This window comes from Oncorhynchus mykiss, chromosome 15, assembly GCF_057628025.1.
Source record: "Oncorhynchus mykiss isolate SJ-2025 chromosome 15, ASM5762802v1, whole genome shotgun sequence".
Lineage (NCBI taxonomy): Eukaryota > Metazoa > Chordata > Actinopteri > Salmoniformes > Salmonidae > Oncorhynchus > Oncorhynchus mykiss.
Window position 1 is genome coordinate 62,066,112 of NC_143036.1, and position 17,559 is coordinate 62,083,670.

The 17,559-nt window shown below is 43.9% G+C and overlaps 1 long non-coding RNA gene across 1 annotated transcript; it reads right to left on the bottom strand.

Annotated features, from left to right (window-relative positions):
• Positions 1-6,231: 6,231 nt before the first annotated feature.
• LOC110490770 (uncharacterized) lies at positions 6,232-9,933 on the bottom strand. The gene is made up of 2 exons (XR_005036142.2): positions 7,738-9,933; positions 6,232-6,754 (listed from the first exon to the last, which is right to left on the bottom strand). It is a non-coding gene; the product is annotated as an uncharacterized LOC110490770 (long non-coding RNA).
• Positions 9,934-17,559: the final 7,626 nt, after the last annotated feature.

The following is a 17,559-nucleotide window of genomic DNA, read 5'->3' on the forward strand; positions in this document are numbered from 1 at the left end:
AACGTTTTGGAGCTTGTGCTACAGGACACAAATGTCCGTTTGAAAAAGCTAGCCATAGCTTTCCTAATTGCCTGTGTATATTGGTTCCTAACTTCACTGAAAAGTTGCATATCGTGGGGGCTGTTCGATGCTAATGCAGTACGCCACAGGATGTTTTTGTGCTGGTCAAGGGCAGTCAGGTCTGGAGTGAACCAAGGGCTATATCTGTTCCTGGTTCTAATTTCTTTTGGAATGGGGCATGCTTATTTAAGATGGTGAGGAACACACTTTTAAAGAATAACCAAGCAACCAAGGAATGAGGTCAATATATCCTTCCAGGATATCCGGGCCAGGTTGATTAAAAAGGCTTGCTCGCTGAAGTGTTTTATGGAGTGTTTGACAGTGATGAGAGGTGGTCGTTTGACTGCAGACCCATTACGGACGCAGGCAATGAGGCAGTGATTGCTGAGATCCTGGATGAAGACAGCAGAGGTGTATTTAGAGGGCAAGTTGGTCAGGATGAAATTTATGAGGGTACCCATGGTTACGGATTTGGGGTTGTACCTGGTAGGTTCATTGATAATTTGTGTGAGATTGAGGGTATCTATCTTAGATTGTAGGACAGGGTGTGAAATATGTCGCTGTTTGTGTCACCTAACAGTACAAGCTCAGATAGATGGGGGGCAATCAATTCACATATGGTGTCGAGGGCACAGCTGGGGGCTGAGGGTGGTCTATAACAAGTGGCAATGATGAGAGACTTGTTTCTGGAAAGGTTGATTTTTAAAAGTAGAAGTTCGAATTGCTTGGGCACAGACCTGGATAGTATGACAGAACTCCGCAGGCTATCTCTGCAGTAGATTGCAACTCCGCCCCCTTGGCAGTTCTATCTTGTTGGAAAATGTTATAGTTAAGGATGCAAATTTCAGGAATTTTGGTGGTCTTCCTAAACCAGGATTCCGACAAGGCCAGGACATCCGGGTTGGCAGAGTGTGCTAAAGCAGTGAATAAAACAAACTTAGGGAGTAGGCTTCCAATGTTAACATTAGCCAGTAGTAACCACTTGGATAGTAGCTAGCTAGCTGCGATGATCCAGGTGAAAAGGTTCAGAGCTTGCGGTAGTAATCCAGAGATGTGGAAGAGAAAAACTAGTCCAATATGATCTGGGTTGAGTCACGCAGTGCAGACTGGTAGGAGTTGACCGGGCTGAGGTTAGCTGATTTTTTTACCTTGATTTAACTAGGCAAGTCAGTTAAGAACAAAATCTTATTTTCAATGACAGCCTAGGAACAGTGGGTTAACTGCCTGTTCAGGGGCAGAATGATGACCTTGTCAGCTCAGGGATTTGAACTTGCAACTTTCCGGTTACTAGTCCAACACTCTAACCACTAGGCTACCCTGCCGCCCCGATGATGACTGCTAGCAGTGACTAACTGACTACTAGCTAGTGGCTAGTTAGCTGGCTAGCGTCTGTTGGGGGCTCCGGTTCTAAAGAATAGAAAATAGCAGATCCATGCCACATTGGGTGAGGCGGGTTGCAGGAGAGTAGGTTGAAATTGAGGTTAAAACTATAAAAAATACATATGAAATATGTACGAAGAAAAAAAATATATATACACGGGACACGACAAGACAAAGACAAAGACGTCTGACTGCTACGCCATCTTGGATTTTTAATCTCAAAATAGTTAATTTAGCACGCAGCACTAACTATATTATTCACTATTATACTGTAACTTTCAGCTCTAAAACACTGTTTCCAGAACTAGCAACATGTGGGGACTCTGTAGATCCCTACAATAGCTTCTCCGGTCTCTAGTCACTACAGTGACATCTCCAGAAGGCGCCCGAATCACTGGTGTCGTCATGGGTGACCCTGCATGTGTACACCTCTCCCTCTTCCCGGCGTGCCTTGCTCAGGGTCAGGGTGCTGCTGTGGCTGTAGCAGTCACCCTTCTCTTCTTCTGTGGTGGTCAGGACGCCCTCTGTCACCTCTACCCCGTCCACCTCCCAGCTGGCCATTGCCCCCTAGGGGGAGAAGCCACTCAGCTGGCAGGCAGACCAGTGTAGCCTAGCCCCCAGAGAGCTGCTGGACTGGGTGGAGCAGAGACACTGTGGGTCTGACAGAGGTACCAGCTGGAGGAGAGTAGAGATGAAAGAGTAGAGAGGAGAGAGGAGGGTTAGCCACTGTCATGAGAATTTCTATCCCAATGATCTAACTATTTGATAACTCTATCTGTATCCTGGAGGTTGTAAATCTCCAGTATTAAGTTGTTTAACTTGGATCAAATGTTTAGGGAAGCCTTCCACAAGCTTCCCACAATAAGTTGGGTCAATTTTGGCCCATTCCTCCTGACAGAGCTGGTGTAATTGAGTCAGGTTTGTGGCCTCCTTGCTCACACTCGCTTTTTCATTTCTGCCCACACATTTTCTACAGGATTGAGGTCTGACCATTCTGACCAGGTGAAAGCTATGATCCCTTACTGATGTCACTTGTTAAATCCACTTCAATCAGGGTAAGTAAAGGGAAGGAGACAGGTTATAGAATGATTTTTAAGCCTTGAGACACAGGAAACATGGATTGTGTATGTGTTCCATTCAGAGGGAGAATGGGTAAGAGAAAATATTTAAGTGCCTTTGAACGGGCCATGGTGATAGGGGCCAGGCACATCGGTTTGAGTGTGTCAAGAACTGCAACATTTTTATGTGTATCAAGAATGGTCAACCACCCAAATCATCCAGAAGATGATGGACAAGGAAAAAAGGAAAGACATGGAATATGTTTTCAGGAAATATGGAATGGAGGATCGCACAGAACCTTTGGAAGAGCTTGCGGAGGAAATGGAAAATGACGAGAGTGAGGATGAAGTGGCAGGTGTAGTGATGACTGCTGAGAAGAAGTTGAGTGTAGAGGGAAGTAGTGAGGAAGGTGGGTGTTATGTTCAAAAACAAGGATATGTGCTCCAGTTGTTCAGAGATGGAACTTGTTGAGAGGGAGGGTGAAGTGCCTGCGGTGAGGATCGCCTAGTTCCGGCCTCGTCCCAAGTATTGTAAGGATGATTTTGCTGTTTGGCTGAACCATATGTGGTGTCAGGCTGGGTGGAGGCGAGGTTGGGGACTGTTGAGTTTAGGGATTAGGGACAAGAATTGTGACGTGATTTTCTCTGCGGTGCAGGGCCTCGTTGAAGGGAGTGATAACATCGGAGGAATTAAGTGGAGGAGGAGCAGTTGAAATGGAAGATTCCTGGTGTCTGTGACGCCCACCGCTTAGTGAGACGTAAATCTGGTGGGGAAACTGAGAAGATATTATCTGTCATGCTGAGGTTTGATAAAGAGTCGTTACCAGATAAAGTCAAGGTAGGAAGTGTTTTAGGTGTCAAGGTTATGGGCATGTTGTAGCAGTGTGTAAGAGGGAGATGCCTAGATGTGAGAAGTGTGCAGGAGGGCATGAGACAAAGGAATGTGTGGTATCTGTGAAGAAAGTTGTGTGTGTTAGTTGTGGGGGTGAGAGAAAGACAGATTGAGGTTGCCAGGGTTAGAGAAGTACAGAAAGTGTTGTATGCTGAAGCAGTGAAGAGAGTGGTAGAGGAAGATGGGTACAGGGTGAGGGATCCTGAGAGGATTCCTGTGAGTAGACAGAGAACAAGAGAGAGTGATTGGAGGAATATGTGCTTCAGTAAGGTGGGCTATTTAGCATTTATAGCCATGGTTGTTAATTGTACTGCAGAAATGGATCGAAAGTCACAGAAAAGAGTGGTTGTGGCGGCAGCGGATTGCGAGGATATACTGCAGAACAGCTGCAGGGGGTGTTGAGTGGTAGTGATATGATAGGTAGGGTTAAATAGTGGAATAGGTGGTGGATTTTTTAGAGATAGCTAATAGTTGGTGGGGTCATTGTCCTTTTCCTTTTTCACAATGTAGTATTATTTAATCAAATAATATAATGTAGGTAGGCCACGAATGGCCTCACACACCAGTACAGTATGTGGTGTATGCAACTAAAAGTTGGATGCGATCCGCCCACCTAATCCCAAAAAAGAAAAAGATCCCTTCAACTACAGTATCCCTGTGGGACCAAAAAAGTATGTTTGCATAGTGAGGACACTTTGCATTGGCAGCACATGCTTCAGTGCTCTGGGAGGGTTTATAGTCCTGTGAGTTTAACACTTCATGACTGAGAGCTGTCCTTCATGACAACAGAACCCACAACAACCATGACTTTTATCACCATCTTCATCTGGATACTGGCACTCTGCTTTCAAGGTTACAGTGTTAAGATTTGTTTTTCATATTGTCGAAAAAATCATTAAAGAAACACAAAGGAATAATATATATATATATAAGGCTTTAATATGTATATTCAGAACTACTTATTACAATATGTATTTAATATTTAATTGTGTTTTTAATACGTTTCAGAATCCAGAGGACAGATAACTGTAACTCAGACTCCTGCAGTGAAAGCTGTTCTCCCAGGACAGTCAGTCTCTCTGAACTGTAAAACCAGCAGTAATGTGTATAACAATAACCATCTAGCCTGGTACCAACATAAACCTGGAGGAGCTCCTAAACTCCTTATTTACTATGCTACAACACTTCAGTCTGGGACTCCATCTAGATTCAGTGGCAGTGGATCTGGGAGTGACTTCACTCTGACCATCAGTGGAGTCCAGGCTGAAGATGCAGGAGATTACTACTGTAAGAGTTTCCACAATCTCAACAGTGTCTGGGTGTTCACACAGTGATACAGAGCCGTACAAAAACCTCCCTCAGTCAGACTGCACACTGACTGTACTGATACAGCTGGGATCTACTGCAGGTGCTGAGGAGGAAGAGACAGAGACATGGAACACTGACTGTACTAAAATACACTGAGATAAATATATCAGTGATGCTGACATTATGTCAACTCAACTCACCCTCATGCTAAAGCATTCCTGAACTGATAACACTCACAGGTCCAGACTACATAAATATTACTTCCCTGCTGCTATGGCCAACAAACGTTTTCGTAACATGTCACACAATAAGTTGAATGGACTCCATCTATGTGCAATAGTAATGTCTCACATAATTTCAGAATAAATGACCTAGCTTCTGTAAGGTCCCTCAGTCAGTTATAAATGTGGGTGCTAACCAGGAAGATGATTATCTTTTTTTATTATTCTGGAAAATACCAGAAGCTTATTTGATTAGTGATGATGCTCTGCATTGGCAGCACATGCTTCAGTGCTCTGGGAGTGTTTATATCCCGTGAGTTTAAAAATGACCATAGAGAGCCCTTGTTTCTATATGGTGTAGTAGGTCAGTTTGTGACTGGGGGTATTCTAGTTAATTATTTCTATGTGGTGTTCTAGTGATTTGTATGATTCCCAATTAGAGGATGCTGGTAATCATTGTCTCTAATTGGGGATCATATTTAGGTAGCATTTTTCCCACCTGTGTTTGTGGGATATTATTTTGTGTTTTGTGCATGTGCACCACGTAGTCACGTTTCGTTGTTCGTTTATTGTTTTTGCTAAGTTTCACTTTATAATAAATATGTGGAACTCAACATCTGCTGCGCCTTGGTCCGTCTCTCCTCACGTTCGTGACAAATACCCATCTTATCTCATCTATTCAATTGTGGTTAATTCAGTGTAAGAAAGTCCCCTTCCTTGAATCCACCTCAGAGGTTACAGTAAAACTAGTTCACCCACTCACATCTGGCCCAGTCCAGGCAGTGAAATTGAAACTAGACTGGGAACTGTGGGAGTGAAACTGAGATTTACATAGACAGGGCTAGGTGTTTCTGCTTGTCCCAGAATAGAGCAGCAGTGTCACCAGATGTTCATTCTGTTCCCGTGGCTTGGAGGTAGAGAAGACCCCCCACATTGTTGAAAACCGTAGCAAAAACATTGAATTTAGTAAAATCATATTAGGAATAAAACATGATGAATATATACTGTATGTTATGGAAAGTAACTGTTTAGCAGTGTGAGTTCTGAGAGCAGATCTTAAAGGTTTATTATCAAACATCACTAATTATCATCACTGGTATTGGTGCTACAGTATAACAGGATCAATCAGTTGTAAACATTATTGCAGAGTATTTGTTAGATCAGATGTGCTTTAAATTCTGTTTGAAAACATGAGAGGAGCTATATGCTACAATGCTGAAACGATAGAACCTGATTGATATCAATTAGTATGAAATGTGCTGCCTATTTAAGAGAGTGATGACTGGAGTGATGATTAAATGAACAATTGGGGTTAGTTTTCAATCAAAACAAGCTTTATTTTAATTCATAGGCAAGAAGGCATGAACAACTGAGTCTCAATATAGTTCATTTAGCACACAGCACTACTGATACTATTCACTATTATGCTGTAACATTCAGCTGTAAAACAGTAATGTTTCCAGAACTAGCACCATGTGGGGACTCTCTTGACCCCTACAATGGCTTCTCCTGTCTCTAGACACTACAGTGACTTTTACGGAAGGCGGCCGCATCGCTGGTGTCATCATGGGCGACCCTGCAGGTGTACACCTCTCCCTCTTCCCAGCGTGCCTTGCTCAGGGTCAGGGTGCTGCTGCGGCTGTAGCGACCACCCTTCTCTTCTTCTGTGGTGGTCAGGATCCCCTCCTTCACCTCCGCTCCGTCCACCTCCCAGCTCACCATCGCCCCCTGGGGGGAGTAGCCACTCAGCAGGCAGGCCAGAGTAGCCGAGCCCCCAGAGAGCTGCTCAGAGGATGGGGGGAGCAGAGACACTGTGGGCCTGACAGAGGGACCAGCTGGATGAGGGGAGAGATGAGAGCAGGGTCAGCTAGTACTACTCCTTGATTGAATATATTAGGAGAGAAGAGGATATGAGAGAGAGAGAGCGAGAGAGAGAGAGCGAGAGAGAGAGAGAGAGAGAGAGAGAGAGAGAGAGAGAGAGAGAGAGGTAGAGACAGAGAGATACAGAGAGAGAGAGAGAAAGGAGGTGAGGAGTAGTAATACACACAAGATAAACAATTAGATACAGTACCGAGAACAACTGACAACAAACAACAAAACAAGGAATCTATAAAGATAAAGGCAAAAAGATTTAAAAAAATGTTGGACAAAACAATCCATCAGAAAAATGTATGTTGCATTCATGCTCTACAGTTTAGCCCACCAAGAGCAACAAAACACGAGGATGGGGTTTCGAGGACACAGGCGAAGCCTTATCCGAGTCTAGTCCAGGACTAGGTTTAATGTGTCTGGCAAATGGCCCCTATTTCTACAGAGACATGCAGTAAAGAGATATCACATATTCTGATTTACTAATCAGATTGACTATTCACAGTGTATATCTCCAAATCAATTTAGTCAATTCTACTCTGAGACACAAGCCACAATGACCTCAAAATACTATTCAAAACTATGGATGACGTTCAACTTTAAGCCATGTCAGTGTTAACATCGATTGTGATGACTATACAGTGTTGCTTTTATATTAGAAATAGTAGTTGCTACATCTTGACAGAACAGTGAGGTGATATGCAATCCTGTATATCAAAATGTGCTCTTTTTAAATCACATCAGAATATTTTAAACACCAAATAAACTTGGTGATATGTGAACAATTCTCTCACTTCTCTGCCCTCTACCAATCTGCCAATCTGTCCACAGACATTTCTAAAAAGATATAGCCTAAAAGTATTTCCTCTGGAGAACATAACATTTCATAACTTTGTTCAATAGCAAGATTTCATTTTTTTGTATAATAGAAGACAAAAAGTGTACTTACTTTTCAGCACCAGTTTTGTGCCGCTTCCAAATGTCCACCACGGTGATTCATTCTGGTGAATTCACCGTACAAAAACCTTCTTCACACAAGAGTGAGCACCTACACACAGAACACTCTCAGTTCCACCCTAATAGTTCTGAAATACTAGAATAATATAATGAAGACTTATAGTACTGAAGGACTAGACTAATACAATAGGGATTGATAGTACTGAAGTACTAGTATAATACAATAGGGACTGATTGTACTGAAGTACTATTATAATACACTGCTCAAAAAAATAAAGGGAACACTAAAATAACACATCCTAGATCTGAATGAATGAAATAACCTTATTAAATATAGTTTTCTTTACATAGTTGAATGTGCTGACAACAAAATCACACAAAAATGATCAATGGAAATCAAATGTATCAACCCATGGAGGTCTGGATTTGGAGTGACACTCAAAATTAAAGTGGAAAACCACACTACAGGCTGATCCAACTTTGATGTAATGTCCTTAAAACAAGTCAAAATGAGGCGCAGTAGTGTGTGTGGCCTCCACGTGCCTGTATGACCTCCCTACAATGCCTGGGCATGTTCCTGATGAGGTGGCGGATGGTCTCCTGAGGGATCTCCTCCCAGACCTGGACTAAAGCATCCGCCAACTCCTGGACAGTCTGTGGTGCAACGTGGCGTTGGTGGATGGAGCGAGACATGATGTCCCAGATGTGCTCAATTGGATTCAGGTCTGGGGAACGGGCAGGCCAGTCCATAGCATCAATGCCTTCCTCTTGCAGGAACTGCTGACACACTCCAGTCACATGAGGTCTAGCATTGTCTTGCATTAGGAGGAACCCAGGGCAAACCGCACCAGCATATGGTCTCACAAGGGGTCTGAGGATCTCATCTCGGTACCTAATGGCAGTCAGGCTACCTCTGGCGAGCACATGGAGGGCTGTGCGGCCCCCCAAAGAAATGCCACCCCACACCATGACTGACCCACCTCCAAACCGGTCATGCTGGAGGATGTTGCAAGCAGCAGAACGTTCTCCACGGCGTCTCCAGACTCTGTCACGTGCTCAGTGTGAACCTGCTTTCATCTGTGAAGAGCATAGGGCACCAGTGGCGAATTTGCCAATCTTGGTGTTCTCTGGCAAATGCCAAACGTCCTGCACGGTGTTGGGCTGTAAGCACAACCCCCACCTGTGGACGTCAGGCCCTGATACCACCCCCATGGAGTCTGTTTCTGACCGTTTGAGCAGACACATGCACATTTGTGGCCTGCTGGAGGTCATTTTGCAGGGCTCTGGCAGTGCTCCTCCTGCTCCTCCTTGCACAAAGGCGGAGATAGGGGTCCTGCTGCTGGGTTGTTGTCCTCCTACGGCCTCCTCCACGTCTCCTAATGTACTGGCCTGTCTCCTGGTAGCGCCTCCATGCTCTGGACACTACGCTGACAGACACAGCAAACCTTCTTGCCACAGCTCGCATTGATGTGCCATCCTGGATGAGCTGCACTACCTGAGCCACTTGTGTGGGTGAAAGCACCGCCAGCATTCAAAATTGACCAAAACATCAGCCAGGAAGCATAGGAACTGAGAAGTGGTCTGTGGTTGCCACCTGCAAAACCACTCCTTTATTGGGGGTGTCTTGCTAATTGCCTATAATTTCCACCTGTTGTCTATTCCATTTGCACAACAGCATGTGAAATGTATTGTCTACAGAAGTGATACCTCCTAGCTGTTGAGTTAGCGACCGCAGCTGCAAACGCAGGTTAGGAAGGAACAGACAGAGTATCCCGTCTATCACACAACAATGTTACTACAACGTATCCAATTGACAACCAAAGACATTCTTCAAAGGACAGAGGACTCGGTTTGGCAACACGGCCTTCCATCTACCACCAACCTACTGAAGCACAGCTCAGAGTAAATATTTATTGCATTTTCCTTTTCCAAATGGGCGGTAATTTAGAATGCATAAGATACTGTATTTACGATAGCACAGCTTCACCTTTGTTCCCGCTCTTTCACTCAACCCAGCCCCTTTTCCTTTGTGTAACAAGCTGTCATATCTGTTCCGCCCGCTAGGGATGTTTTCCTTTATGACGTAATTTGTAATCAAGTTATGATTTAATTATGTGTACGTGTGATTAGTTAGGTATTTAGTAAATAAATGATTAAACCCAATTTTGTATTGCTGATTGTGCTTGGCCCTCCTGTGTTGAACATAATAAACGGCTCTCTATCCACCGGATGTGTACCAAACTCACTAAAAGTGGCAGTAATAAAGCCTCTCTTGAAAAAACCAAACCTTGACCCAGAAAATATAAAAAACTATCAGCCTATATCAAATTTTCCATTCCTCTCAAAAAATTTTGAAAAGCTGTTGCGCAGCAACTCACTGCCTTCCTGAAGACAAACAATATATGTGAAATGCTTCAGTCTGGTTTTAGACCCCATCATAGCACTGAGACTGCACTTGTGAAGGTGGTAAATTACCTTTTAATGGCATCAGACCAAGGCTCTGCATCTGTCCTCGTGCTCCTAGACGTTAGTGCTGCTTTTGATACCATCGATCACCACATTCTTTTGGAGAGATTGGAAACCCAAATTTGTCTACACGGACAAGTTCTAGCCTGGTTTAGATCTTATCTGTCGGAAAGATATCAGTTTGTCTCTGTGTTTTTTTTGTCCTCTTACAAATCAACTGTACATTTCGGTGTTCCTCAAGGTTCCATTTTAGGACCACTATTGTTTTCACTATATATTTTACCTCTTTGGGATGTCATTCGAAAACATAATGTTAACTTTCACTGCTATGCGGATGACACACAGCTGTACCTTTCATTGAAACATGGTGAAGCCCCAAAATTGCACTCGCTAGAAGCCTGTGTTTCAGACATAAGAAAGTGGATGGCTGCAAACGTTCTACTTTTAAACTCGGACAGAACAGAGATGCTTGTTCTAGGTCCCAAGAAACAAAGAGATCTTCTGTTGAATCTGACAATTAATCCACCTGTCTGTGGATTCTTTTAACTGATCTTCCACCTTTACAGGGTAACACCACGATCCTGGTCTTAGTGGATCGTTTTTCTAAGTCCTGTCGTATCCTCCCTTTGCCCGGTCTCCCTACGGCTTACAAACTGCAGAGGTTTCAATCCCATTCATTACCTGTTGTGTATTTAACCCTCTGTTTCCCCTCATGTCTTTGTCAGAGATTGTTTGTTATTTCAGTGTTGTGTTGGTTTGTATTGGTGCGCGACGGGTCCTCGTACCCACTTTGTTTTATTTGTTACATTTAGTGTTGGAGTTATGATTCGTTTATTGTTATTAAATAACTCCATTACATTCAGTTTGATTCTCCTGTGCCTGACTTCCCTGCCACCTATACACACGATTCTGACATTTTAAAATGTCTAGGAATTATATTATCTATAGAAAATCATAACCACCTTGATCATTTTCCCCTAGATCCTACAACGTTTACCCATTTCATAATTGATTATTCCACATCTGCTTTGAAAAATCCAATGCAAACATAGCATTATACGCAATAATGTGCAATATAATGAATGGGCTGCATAATTATGTGTGTGATAATGTCTCACATTATTTCAGAGTAAATACCCCAGTCATGGCCTCCTGCTGAATAGTGCATTTCAAGCGAGATTTCAACCATATGAATTGATGTTATAACATAGTAATAAACTCTATAAACCAGAGTACAAAGACCCTCAAGTCTAAACATTGCCTACACCCTAAATAGCCACCCTCTGGTTCCAGGATTGTCTATGTAGAAAGAAGTTAACTGATCCCATGTTTCTCAGTTGGTAGTGCATGGCGCTTGCAATGCAATGGTTGTGGGTTCGATCCCATGGGGGACCAGTATGGGAAATGTATGCACTCACTACTGTAAATTGCTCTGGAGAAGAGTGTCTGCTAAATGACTCAAATGTGTCTGCTGCCCTCTCTCTAAACAGATCCCAGCATCAAGCTGATCTGTTTGCATAGAGAACACTTTGCATTGGCAGCGCATGCTTCAGTGCTCTTGGGAGTGTTTATATCCCTGTGAGTTTAACACTTCACGACTGAGAGTTGTTCATGACAACAGAACCCACAACAACCATGACTTTTATAACCATCTTCATCTGGACACTTTCCCTCTGCTTTCAAGGTTACAATTTTTTTGTTCTTCATATTATTGAAAATATCATTCAAGCTATATGAAAGAATCATATATATGGCGTTATGTATATTCAGATCTATTTATTATGTTTTTAATAATTGTGTTTTTATTATATTTTTCAGAATCCAGAGGACAGTACACTGTGAATCAGACTCCTGAGGTGAAAGCTATTCTTCCAGGACAGACAGTCTCTCTGAACTGTAAAACCAGCAGTAATGTGTATAACAATAACCATCTAGCCTGGTACCAACATAAACCTGGAGGAGCTCCTAAACTCCTTATTTACTATGCTACAACACTTCAGTCTGGGATTCCATCTAGATTCAGTGGCAGTGGATCTGGTAGTGACTTCACTCTGACCATCAGTGGAGTCCAGGCTGAAGATGCAGGGGATTACTACTGTCAGAGTTTACACATCCCCAATAGTAAATATGTGTTCACACAGTGATACAGAGCCGTACAAAAACCTCCCTCAGTCAGACTGCACACTGACTGTACTGATACAGCTGGGATCTACTGCAGGTGCTGAGGAGGAAGAGACAGAGACATGGAACACTGACTGAACTAAAATACACTGAGATAAATATATCAGTGATGCTGACAGTATGTCAACTCAACTCACCCTCATGCTAAAGCATTCCTGAACTGATAACACTCACAGGTCCAGACTACAGAAATATTACTTCCCTGCTGCTATGGCCAACAAACGTTTTCATAACATGTCACACAATAAGTTGAATGGACTCCATCTATATGCAATAGTAATGTCTCACATTATTTAAGAATGAATAACCCAGCCTATGTAGGGTATGTCAGTCAGTTAGTGAATTTCAAGCTAAGATTCAACCATATTTATTGAGATAAACATGATTGTAACTCCCGAAAATGTCCTGTGGTTCCATCAAGTTAAAATGTCACTCCTGCCAACCCTTCAGCACCTTCCCAGTCTTTCATTGAGCCCAGATGAGGCTTGTTTACCAATGAAGACCATGACCATGATGAACCTCAACCTTAATGAATTGCTGCTAATCACACAGATCTCTTCAACTACAGTTTCCCTGGGGGATCAAGAAAGTCTGTTTGCATAGACAGGACATGCTTCAGTGCTCTGGGAGTGGTCATATCCCTTTGAGTTTAACACTTCATGAATGAGAGCTGTCCTTCATGACAACAGAACCCACAACAACCATGACTTGTTTCACCATCGTCATCTGGGTATTTGCCATCTTACTCCAAGGTAATATATTTGACAGAAAGTTACCCGGATAATAGCAATAAATATATAATCCCATTACAGTTTTAGTGAATATGCTAAGTTGACAAATTAATTAACAATTTATTGTAGCAACACATCTGCCACGCTGATCCTCAACACTGGAGCTCCCCAGGGGTGCGTGCTCAGTCCCCTCCTGTACTCCCTGTTCACCCATGACTGCATGGCCAGGCACGACTCTAACACCATTATTAAGTTTTCTGACGACACAATAGTGGTAGGCCTGATCACCGACAACGACGAGACAGCCTATAGGGAGAAGGTCAGAGGCCTGGCCAGGTGGTGCCAGAATAACAACCTATCCCTTAACGTATCCAAGACTAAGGAGATGATTGTGGACTACAGGAAAAGGAGCACCGAGTACGTCCCCATTCTCATCGACGGTGCTGTAGTGGATCAGGTTGAGAGCTTCAAGTTCCTTGGTGTCCACATCAACAATAAACTAGAATGGTCCAAACACACCAAGAGAGTCGTGAAGAGGGCACGACAAAGCCTATTCCCCCTCAGGAAACTAAAAAGATTTGGCATGGGTCCTGAGATCCTCAAAAGGTTCTACATCTGCAACATTGAGAGCATCCTGACCGGTTACATCACTGCCTGGTACGGCAATTGCTCGGCCTCTGACCGCAAGGCACTTTAGAGGGTGGTTCGTACGGCCCAGTACATCACAGGGGCAAAGCTGCCTGCCATCCATGACCTCTACACCAGGCGGTGTCAGAGGAAGGCCCTGAAAATTGTCAAAGACCCCAGCCACCCCAGTCATAGACAGTTCTCTCTCCTACCGTATGGTGAGCGGTACCGGAATGCCAAGTCTTGGACAAAAAGGCTTCTCAACAGTTTTTACCCCCAAGCCATAAGACTCCTGAACAGGTAACCAAATGGTTACCCGGACTATTTGCATTGTGTGCCCCCCCAACCCCTCTTTTACGCTGCTGCTACATTCTGTTTATCTTATATGCATCGTCACTTTAACTATACATTCATGAACATACTACCTCAATTGGCCCGACCAACCAGTGCTCCCGCATATTGGGTAACCGGGCTATCTGCTTTGTGTCCCACCACCCGTCAACCCCTCTTTTTACGCTACTGCTATTCTCTGTTCATCATATATGCATAGTCACTTTAACCATACCCACATGTACATACTACCTCAATAAGCCTGACTAACCGGTGTCTGTATATAGCATGGCTACTCTTATTTTCAAATGTCTTTTTACTGTTGTTTTATTTCTTTACTTACCCACACACACACACACACACACACCATACTTTTTTCCCCTCTGCAATATTGGTTAGAGCCTGTAAGTAAGCATTTCACTGTAAGGTCTACCTACACCTATTGTATTCGGCGCACGTGACAAATAAACTTTGACTTGATTTGATTTGATTGCTAATTGATACATTTCATCTCTGTTTCAGAGTCCAGAGGCCAGGTCACTGTGACTCAGACTCGTGCAGTGAAAACTGTTTCAGTGGGACACTCAATCAGTCTCAGCTGTAAGACCAGCAGTGCTGTATACAGTGAGGGCAATGGACACTATTTGCACTGGTATCAACAGAAACCTGGAGGAACTCCTCAACTCCTGATGCACACTTCCAACCAACGTCAGTCTGGGACTCCATCTAGATTCAGTGGCAGTGGCAGTGGATCTGGGAGTGACTTCACTCTGACCATTAGTGGAGTCCAGGCTGAAGATGCTATTACTATTGTCAGAGTTACCACAGTGGTGGAGTGTTCACACAGTGATACAGAGCCGTACAAAAACCTCCCTCAGTCAGACTGCACAGTGACTCTACTGCTACAACAGGGACTTATTCCAGGTGCTGAGGGGAAGACAGTGACATGGAAGACTGATCAGTAGAGGAGGTAAACTTTGAAAATGGTTGGAAAGTATCATACAAATCACACGTCATCACACGTCCAACGTCATCATCATCGTCTTCATCATCATCATAGTCATGCGGCAGGGTAGCCTAGTGGTTAGCACGTTGGACTAGTAACCGGAAGGTTTCAAGTTCAAACCCCCGAGCTGACAAGGTACAAATCTGTTGTTCTGCCCCAAATCTGTTGTTAACCCACTGTTCCTAGGCCGTCATTGAAAATAAGAATTTGTTCTTAACTGACTTGCCTAGTTAAATAAAGGTAAAATAAAAATCATCATGGCTGTAACTTGTTATTTTGGTCATGAACTGAACGTGTATATAAAAGTTATTAGACGTTTTGGAACACATTACCAGTCCGTATGTAGAGTAAGATCTACTGATGTTATATCAGCATCAGCCCCCCAAACCAAATCCCTACATGAGCTTCACAACCAATTATTAATGTGATCATCTATCATGTATTAATGAGCTGTTAGATCTGTGAACGAGGCATGATACTGGGCTCAAACCTGAGACACATTTATGTAGAGACAAACTACACACTATTATCGTAAAGTATGATATCCATTTTCTATGTTACAAATTCCACCATAGATGTCACCAGCAGCATACCACCCTGTATCCCACTGCTGGCTTGCTCCAGAAGCAAAGCAGCGTTGGTCCTGGTCAGTCCCTGGATGGGAGACCAGATTCTGCTGGAAGTGGAGTTGGAGGGCCAGTAAGGGGCACTCTTTCCTCAGGTCTATAAAAAATATCCCGATGCCCCAGCGTAGTGATTGGGGACATTGCCCTGTGTAGGGTGCCGTCTTTCGGAAATGGGTGTCCTGACTCTCTGAGGTCATTAAAGATCCCATGGCACTTATCATAAGAGTAGAAGTGTTAACCCTGGTGTCCAAATTCCCAAGCTGTCCCTCATACCTTTACAGTTATCTAATCATCCCCAGCTTACAATTGGCTCATTCATCCCCCTCCTCTCCCCTGTAACTATTCTCCAGGTTGTTGCTGTAAATGAGAATGTGTTCTCAGTCAACTTACCTGGTAAAATAAATAAAATGTCAAACCTGTCCACTCCCTAACATCTAGTCCAGTCCAGTGTATTTCACTCAGTGAAACTGTTCAACTGATGGAGTGAAACTGAGATTTACATAGACAGGACAGGGTGGTTCTGCTTGTCCCAGAATAGAGCAGCACTGTCACCATATTAGGAATAAAACATTATAAATATAAACTCAGCAAAAAAAGAAATGTCCTCTCACTGTCAATTGTGTAAATATTTGTATGAACATAAGAAGATCCAACAACAGACATAAACTAAACATGTGACTAACAGAAATGGAATAATATGTCCCTGAACAAAGGGGGGGTCAAAATCAAAAGTAACAGTTGATATCTGGGGTGGCCACCAGCTGCATTAAGTACTGTAGTGCATCTCCTCCTCGTGGACTGCACCAGATTTGACAGTTCTTGCTCTGAGATGTTACCCCACTCTTCCACCAAGGCACCTGCAAGTTCCCAGACATTTCTGGGGGGAATGTCCCTAGCCCTTACCCTCCGATCCAAAATGTCCCAGATGTGCTCAATGGGATTGAGATCCGGGCTCTTCACTGGCCATGGCAGTGGAAATCACACACAGAACGAGCAGTATGGCTGGTGGCATTGTCATGCTGAAGGGTCATGTCAGGATGCGCCTGCAGGAAGGGTACCCACATGAGGGAGGAGGATGTCTTCCCAGTAATGCACAGTGTTGAGATTGCCTGCAATGAAAACAAGCTCAGTCCGATGATGCTGTGACACACCACCCCAGATCAAATCAATCCTGCTCCAGAGTACAGGTCTCGGTGTAACGCTCATTCCTTCAACAATAAACGTGAATCCGACCATCACCCCTTGTGAGACAAAACCGTGTCTCATCAGTGAAGAGCACTTTTGCCAGTCCTGTCTGGTCCAGCGACGGTGGGTTTGTGCCCATAGGCAACGTTGGTGCTAGTGATGTCTGGTGAGGACCTGCCTTACAACAGGCCTACAAGCCCTCAGTCCAGCCTCTCTCAGCCTATTGTGGACAGTGTGAGCACTGATGGAGGGATTGTGCGTTCCTGGTGTAACTCGGGCAATTGTTGTTGCCATCCTGTACCTGTCCCGCAGGTGTGATGTTCGGATGTGGCAGGTGCAGGTGCAGGTGTTATTACACGTGGTCTGCTACTGCGAGGACGATCAGCTGCCCGTCCTGTCTCCCTGTAGTGCTGTCTTAGGCGTCTCACAGTACAGACATTGCAATTTATTTCCCTGGCCACATCTGCAGTCCGCATGCCTCCTTGCAGCATGTCTAAGGCACGTTCACTCAGATGAGCAGGGACCCTGGGCATCTTTCTTTTGGTGTTTTTCAGAGTCATTAGAAAGGCCTCTTTAGTGTCCTAAGTTTTCATAACTGTGACCTTAATTGCCTACCGTCTGTAAGCTGTTAGTGTCTTAACGACCGTTCCACAGGTGCATGT